The sequence below is a fragment of the Eretmochelys imbricata genome, chromosome 2 (assembly GCF_965152235.1).
Source record: "Eretmochelys imbricata isolate rEreImb1 chromosome 2, rEreImb1.hap1, whole genome shotgun sequence".
NCBI classification, from domain to species: domain Eukaryota; kingdom Metazoa; phylum Chordata; order Testudines; family Cheloniidae; genus Eretmochelys; species Eretmochelys imbricata.
In genome coordinates this window covers 153,761,530-153,769,460 of record NC_135573.1, presented here as the reverse complement: position 1 = coordinate 153,769,460, position 7,931 = coordinate 153,761,530, and the positions used below count along the sequence as shown (strand labels likewise).

The 7,931-nt window shown below is 55.0% G+C and overlaps 2 long non-coding RNA genes across 2 annotated transcripts; both read right to left on the bottom strand.

Moving 5' to 3' along the window:
• Positions 1-220: 220 nt before the first annotated feature.
• Positions 221-3,998, bottom strand: LOC144260535 (uncharacterized). Its single transcript, XR_013345031.1, has 3 exons — positions 3,858-3,998; positions 1,982-2,060; positions 221-356 (listed from the first exon to the last, which is right to left on the bottom strand). It is a non-coding gene; the product is annotated as an uncharacterized LOC144260535 (long non-coding RNA).
• A 585-nt stretch (positions 3,999-4,583) lies between these two features.
• Positions 4,584-7,185, bottom strand: LOC144260534 (uncharacterized). Its single transcript, XR_013345030.1, has 5 exons — positions 7,111-7,185; positions 6,216-6,306; positions 5,908-6,003; positions 5,090-5,192; positions 4,584-4,643 (listed from the first exon to the last, which is right to left on the bottom strand). It is a non-coding gene; the product is annotated as an uncharacterized LOC144260534 (long non-coding RNA).
• Positions 7,186-7,931: the final 746 nt, after the last annotated feature.

Below are 7,931 nucleotides of genomic sequence, written 5' to 3'. Positions count from 1 at the left end.
GTGATCTCTCCCCGCTTGAACCACCTGCAGGAAACACTCTCCAGGATCCCAGACACATCCTCTGAGAATAAAATAAGGATATCATGATGACAAATAGGTCTCTGTACCAGGGTTAGGATCCAGGGATAGGGAAAGCTCCCAGCCAGGCAATGTAGCAGGAGCTCCTTCTTTGTTGCAAAAGCCTCAAGTGCCCTGAAGAGTGAATGCTTCTTACCTCCAGGAGATGTATGGAATCTTCCATCTAAGCCTCAATGAGATCCATGTTCCTTGGTTTGACAGGATGAGATCACCTGTCCCCACTGCTCCCTGACCTGGGCTGGCTGCAGGATATGTCTGTGTGAGAGGCTGGGACAGAGCTGGAAGACAGATGTGACAATCAGGGTTCTGTCACCCCAGAGGGAGAACAGAGGGTCTGAAACCAAAAGACTAAGCAATTAAATCAACTCATTCAATAGAGAATTATTGTACCATCCAGGGACATCAAGTAAGGTCTGTTAGCAATGCTGAGAACACGCTGGTCAAGAATATCCTTGTGAGATGCAGGTCCGGGTGGGGTATAATAAATTGGGTATGTGTGCTGGAAATAGGTTCTTAAATTATGTTTTGGGATCAGACTTGATAAACAAGTTTGGCTTAGAGACAGGAGCGTGGATTCATCTGTCTGGGTCAAACTTTGTAAGCCATAGGCAATGAAAGTACATCAATATTGAAGGTAAACAAAGGAACTAAGCTAACAAATGACAGCTTGGGAAGCACACCAGGTAACAGAGTCTGCATCCCAGGAAACTTTCCTGGCTCTGGAAGCACCAACAATGGACTTTGGGCAATAGAAGGGGAGCAAAAGACATCTGAGTTCTCCATCACATAGGGAAGAGAGGGAACAGCTGGAGATGCTGGCAACTTGACGTTAGTCTTCAAACTCCTGAGGCAAAGATTGTGACTTGCTAAGATTCAGTTTTAATCATTACAAAGCGTGATTTGTTTTGTTTGTAACCAAACTTGTCTCTTTCTCTTCCTTAGTATCATTTAAATCTCTGTTATTTGTTACTACGCTTCCAAACCATCCCAGTGCTGTGTGTTCAAGTGAAGTGTGAGTCTCCAGCCTACCTAACAGGCTGAAGTGTGCCCTGTCTCTTCAGAGGTAGCAAACGTAATAATTTTAGTGAGTGTCCAGTAAGGAGACTGGACTCTGCAGGGGGATGTCTCTGGGGAACTGGGGTTCACTGATTGTTACTTGCAAGGCAAGTTTCAGTCTGGCAGAGTCTTGAAGAGTTTGCTGGCAAGGCAGAGAGGCTAGCGTGTCTGGCAGCTGACACAGCTTGGCAGCAGCAAAGCTCTCACTTGCTGAGGCAGCAGGGTAACAGGGGCTGATGGTTCTGGGTGTCCTGAGCAAAACCTCAAAGATGGAGAAGAAGTTCCTGTTTGTTTCCTGTTCATAGACCCATAGTAAAATAGCCAAGCGGGGAGGGGAGAAGAGAATGTACCAGGGAAGTGCTGGGATAGGACCCAGTCAAGTTCCCAGCTCTCTCCCAGGTTTGTGGGTGAGACCTAGGACAGGTCTCTGTTGGACAAAGGACAACCCCCTGCTCCTTACAGTCATCTGTGTCCATGGAAGAGAAGAGCTAACTTCCTCCTTATGAATCTCAGCAGCTCCCTAGGAAGGAACCAGGGCTCTTCTCTGAGGGCCTTCTCCTGGACCTCACAGGGGTCTGATGCTCTCACTTCCTAAGCTGGCCTGGGGCTTGGAGTTAGTGCTCAACAGAACCAGGCAGAGCCCTGTCATCGATCGCCAGCACCTTCCCTCTGTCCCTGAAAGAGGAAGGGCCCCAACACTGCACTGCACTGACTCCCCTCACCAAGGCTGGCCCAATGGGCTCTCAGGTATCAGGACACAGTGGAAACGTGGCTCATCCAGTCTCTCATTTCCAGGACTCCCCAGGGTTAAGGTAAAATTCCTGCTGCCCCTCCCCATTGTGCTTACCTCCAAGATGTGCTGGAGGTTGCTGTCAGTGAGCTCTTCAGCATGGCATCCATGTCTCTGTGCAAGCCTTGTTCAGAGCCTGCCAGCAAAGGGAGACCATGGGTCAGGGTTCTCGAACCTGGGTCTACATGTGCCAGGGTGACAGCTGGCTCTGCAGTCCTTGCCCAGAGCAGTTCTCTGTAGAGGGCCTGGTGCACAGCAGGGTATGGAACAGCCAAGCTGCTAGGGATGGGAGCTGGGCTTCCTGGCAGAGTCCAGGAACCAAAGCACAGCATCTGCAAGGAAGTGATCCCCCACAGAGGGGTGACATAATCTCCCATGGAGATGGAGTCTCCCCCTGACACTTTTTTAATTCTATGGCCTGTTCCCATCTCTGCCCATCCCACTCCCAACTCAACAGCTCCAGCTACGGAAGAGAGCAAGGACCAGAGGCCTTCCTGCTCCTGGGACAGAGGAGTACGTTGATGATCTACCTGGATGTGAATGTTGGCCTTCCTCACGCCCATGGGCAATAATCTATGCAGGACAGCGCACAGGAACTGCGAATCCTGTTCCGGATCTAGGAGCAGCTTCAGTTTCCTGGCAGGAGACTGAACATGAGACCTCACAGTTGCGGGGGTGACACAGGCACTAACATGGACATGGAAGTTTGAGGAACAGGGCAGAGTCCTGTGTGGGGCAAGGAGGGCAGAAATTTGCAAAGCAAGAGCAGAGGATCAAACACTTTCTTAATTTGCGTCAGGATTATCCCCACTTCAAAGATGGAGAAAGTGAGGCACCAGGTGGGAGAGTGACCTGGCCAGGATCACTTTACCACTCAGTGGCAGGGCTGCAATACAACCTGTTCCCTACGCTCATCACTGGACCCTGCTGACCTTCCTGTATGACCCCTCCAGCCATCCTCACCACTCTCCAATACCAGGCTGTTTTCATAATGGAAGCAGGCTTGTACCAGAGTTCACTCACCGATAGGTCCTGGCCAGGCCTGGTGTCTCAGCCTTTTTGCTGGGCTCACACCCCTGCCAATAGCTGCTCTGGCACTCTGGCATTTGTTGGCTGGGAACTCAGTCCTCCAGCCAGGTGACTGTCCTTTAGTCCACTCCTTCCTGGGTCGCGCTCATCCCAGACTAAAAGTCCAAACATGTCTTAAACAGAAACAAGACCTTCCGCCCTCTTGGGGGCTCTTCCTCAGCCTGAGTTCGGCTCGGCCTGCCCTTGGCTAGGCTTGGCAGCCCTTTCTATGGCCTTGTACGTCCCCTTCCTCGGGGACAGTGGGAGAACCCAGTCCTGCCCTGGATTCTAGGTTCTGCCCTAAGGCCCTGTACTGAACAGCTAGGCCTGCTCCGGTACCTTTGCTGCGGTTTTCCCTGGTTTCCCCCATGACTGCTGTTCCCAGTTTCCCCCATGTCTGCCCATGTGCCTCAGCCCTGCCTGGTCAGTCGCCATCACCCGTCAGTCCTTGGCTTCCCAGGCTGCCAGTGATGGGAGCAACTCTGAGTGGTGGCTCGGGTGACAAGGACACTAGGCCACGGGGAACTGGGTGCCGCCCTGTGGGACAGGAGAGGCTCGCAGAGGGCACTTAGGGGACTCTGCTGCCCTTCCCAAGAGCGATAGCACCGTGTCCTAAGACCATAAGTCCATGAGGAGGTAATACTTGTCATTAATTAGCCTTGCTAAAGAGCTGGGTTGGAGCTGCTCCAGGGACAAGCTGGCTCCCTCCTGCTCGTGGAGCTAAGTTCATCTCCCATCCCAGTAGAATCTGCTCTGACTCTCATTCCCCACCAGGCTCCTTGCTGCCAGGCCAGTGAATGGGCAAAGGATGGGAATGAGGCCCCGGGCCCCACCCCAATCTCCTGAGTCTAATGCAGCTGCTTACCTTGTCCCCCATCAACTGCTGGGCTTCCCCCAAGAGGAAGCAGGTGAGGAGCAGCCCAGCCTGGCAGACACACAGCAGGGGGTCGTGGATGGCCAGCAGTGCCGTCCGGAGGAAGGATCTTCTCTGCTCCTCCGAGAAGAACTTTCTGAAGACCTAACACCAACAGGATGTGAGGCATTAGCAGGTTGCCCAGAACCAGGCTCCAAATTCTGGCACTAGAACGGTATCGCCCTCTAGTGGCCCCAAGAGGCAACCACTGCAGGGGACCCAGCCACCCTCACTCCCTGAGCTGTCTCATGCCCTGGCAGAGTGTCCTTACCTCCCCCACGCTGGCTGTGTTCCTGTAGCCCAGGAGCCTGCTGTCCTGGTGCCAGTTCCAGCACCACAAGTCTTCGGCCTTGTGGGTGGTCAGCCCTGGGAAAGAGAGACACATTTGTCATTCTGGTTGCAGTGCCTGTGTCCTTCCAATCCCACTGTTGGCTGCACAGTGGGCAGAGTCCTCGTTGTGTGCCTGGCCCAATAGAATTGCAGGAGGTGGTGCAGAACACAGAGAGAGACTCATCTTCTCGCTGGGGTCAGTCTGAGAGAAATTGGCTGGGGTCCCAGTCTCACTCTTCTATCGGGTGCCATTTCCCAGCTGAGTTCCTTACCCCTCTGGTGCAGCAGCAGCTGGTAGAGCCGGTAAACCCCCTCCCTGGCCTGCTGGCTGATGTCCTTGGCTGGGTAACCGATGAACACAGCCAGTTGTGCCACATGGTGACCCATCCTGGGGAACTCTGCTGAGTTCTAATGGAAGGGAGAGGGAGAGGGGACTCCATCAGCATTTTCCCGTCAGCTCCCAGTCCCCCCTGGGCCAGGAGTCTCCTTCCCCTCAGCCCCTCTGCAAGAGATACTAGAGGATAGGAACTAGAGCTAGACCCTTCATTTTCTCTGCCCCCAAGGAAGCCTGGAGCAAAGGGATGTGGGCAGGGTCCTCCATGAGGACTTGCCACCCCAGCTGCTCCAGGATGACAGGAAAGCATGAACCTGGAGCATGGTCCCTTTCAAAGCCCAGGGTCATCAGTTAACCAGGAAAAGAACTTGACTCAAGTCTAGCTCTTTCCCTGTTCTGACACTGCTTCCCCAAGAGAAATACTCCTAACCTACAGCCCCCGCAGCAGCAGATCCTACAGCCCAACGGAGCCAGCCCACCCATGCCTGGAGTCAGGAAGCTGGCAACAGAGTTCACTTACATCAAACTCAGGGAGGGTGATGGTGGATCTGAGCAGGGCTGTGCTGCTCCTAATGGCCCTGGCTCTCTCCTGGCACACCCTGGACGATCCAGAAGTTGGTGTGCTGTGGGGGAAGGAGGCAAGTCAGAATCAATAGGCAGGTGCACGTGCTGTGCAAATGAGCCCCTCCCCATCCCCAGGGGGCTGAGGCATTGTGTGTGGGGTGGAATATCTGATTCATTGATCGCAGAGCTTTAGAAGGGGATTGTTGCCCCCAGGACGATGGTTGTATCCTGCAGGTCACAGCTTGTTATTGTCTCTCTAGATTGGGACAGTGCTCAGTGTCGGGGCTGGTCCCATCCTCCCTGAACTCCTGATTCCTGAACAGCTCACCAGGAAAGAGACAGACCCCTCACCCCTCCCCAGCTCCCAAGTCCTTGGCTGGATGAAGGGACTGAGTGTGAGCACAATTCCCCCAGGAATCTCAGGGCCCATCGGAGAGAAGGGCTGATTCCCTGGGGTCCTCCTGTTTCTCTAGGAAGGAGCCTGTGCCTTTTCTCTGAGGGCCATCTCATGGAGCTCACAGGGTTGGGGGGTTCAGACTCTCACTCCCCAGGCCAGCCAGGGGCCCTGTGGTTAGTGCTCAACAGAACCAGGCAGAGATCTGGCTTGAAATCCCAGCTCCTTCCTCTGGCCTTCAAGGAGGAAGGACCTGACACTGCATTACACCGACTGCTCCAACCAAGGACGGCCCACTGGGGACTCAGCTAGGAGGACAGCCTGGAAAATGGATCTAAGCGTTAAGGTAAAATTGCCCCCACCCCTCTCATGGGGCTCACCTCCAAGATGTAGTGGAGCCTGGCTGTGTCTGGGGACTCTGCCAGCAGGTTCCCCAGCATGGCATCCAGGAGCTCTGACAATACCTTGTGCAGAGCCTGCAAAGCAAGGGAGAGCCATGGGTCAGAGTTAGGGAAACTGGGGCTATACCTGCCACAGGATGGGAAGAGGGGTCTCTGGGAAGCACCGGTGAGACCCTCAAACACATATCCTGGCCTCTCTCATTCACATCCCACTGCAGACAATTAGCAAGGATTCATGGCAGGATGACAGCTGGCTCTTCAATCCATGATAATTTAGCTTGATCTACCTGGACTTGGGTGCCCAGGGTGAAGATGGCATGTAGGGCAGCTCGCAGGAGGTGAGTCTCTAGCTCTGGCTCCAGGACAGGTTTCATGGTGCTGGCAAGAGAGAGGAGCCGGTATTAGACTGTGCAGTGCTGGGGTGGGACTGGCACCAACACAGATGTAAAACTGCAGGGAAATAGGCAGGGGTTGGCGAGAATGGAAACTCAGGCACTGAGCCAGGGAATGACAAGGCCAAGGCCTCACAGACAGATGCCACCTCTGCCAGAGGAGACACCCTTGGGAGGTGACCTGAGAGTGGGAGGGCCAGTGACTCCCAGCCCTGGGCCTGAGCAGCACCGGAGTTAGGGGAGCCAGGCACAGGGGGTCTCAGTACCTGAGGTTGCCCACAGCAATCAGGGAGTTAGCGAGGACAGTGCTGGGTGGAGAGTCATCAGACAGATTCTCAAAGAGCTCCTGTGAGACCCAAGGAGACAGTGTGAGATTCGGGCCACACTGACACTTCCCATTGAGGAGATTACACAACCAGCCCCACACACGGCCAACAGGATCCCTCCACATGCCTCCCACTCCTCCCATTCCTTACTGCCCATCAAACTTGGCCCCCTCCCAGGATTCCTGCCATGCTCGGTCCACCATCCCGACTACCAAACTGGGACCATCTGATTCCTTGTCCCCCAGCCTCAGCTGCCCCTCCAGCCCCACAATTCCCTCACTGCCCACTACTGACCAATCTCAGAATATCTCCCATCTCTTCTCCCCAATTTTCAGCCCCAGCAATCCCTGCCCTGTGCTGCCCCCTCCAGCACCACCCAGCCCCCATCCATTGGCCCGGGGGGACCCCTGCCTGTCCCATGTCTCTCTCCTCATTCCAGCTGCCGGGTGCCATGTCTCGCTCACCACAATCCTCTCCACCACAGCCGCCTTACAGCACTGTGGCTCCAATGTGTCCTGCCCTCTCTGCTGTGCAGCGAGACACGCGGGGTGGATGGTGTGCAGGAACATGAGCTGCTGGGCCTCATCCTACACTCACCAGGAGAGAGACAGCCAGTTAGCCAGGGACCTCCCTGTCCCACCCCCACCAGCTGCAGGCCTCAGGCCTCAGTGGGGAATAGTGGGGACGCACCCATTGTCCAAATCACCCACGACTCCTACACAAGCAGGGTCAGGAACTGGGACAGTGCCTGTGGGGGGAGGAGACCCCGGCTGGTGTGTGACAAACACCCCCATCTTGGGGGTCCCAGATCATGGAGGAGAAAGGTTCTAATTAGAGGTGGTGGATGATCACACATAAGACCCTCAGCAAGGGGTCTGGATGCTGGGAAGGGGCAGGACAATCTCAGTTCTAGTCCAGATAGGGAACGTTTGTACCTTTTCTCTGCCCTGGAGCTGCTCTCAGATGTCCTTGAGAGCAGCTTCCTCTATGGCCACGTCCACCCATTCCTCCTCCTCCTCCTCTGAGTCCCTGGGGGTCCCTACACCAGGGAGTGAAGGGGACAGGGTAACTTCTGCTGCTACTCGGGGGAAGGACAGGGGCGTGGTGGGGAGCGAAGGATTAATGTCCCCCCTTCCCACCTCAGGGACCCAGGGCAGATCAGACTCCACACTCCCCCCACTCAGTGGTGCCTTCAGCCCCCAACAGCTTTAGGAGCCCATAGAAGAGAGCACTGTCCTGGACTCCCTGGGAGGTGCCTGCCCCCCTGAAAGCATCAGAGACCAAA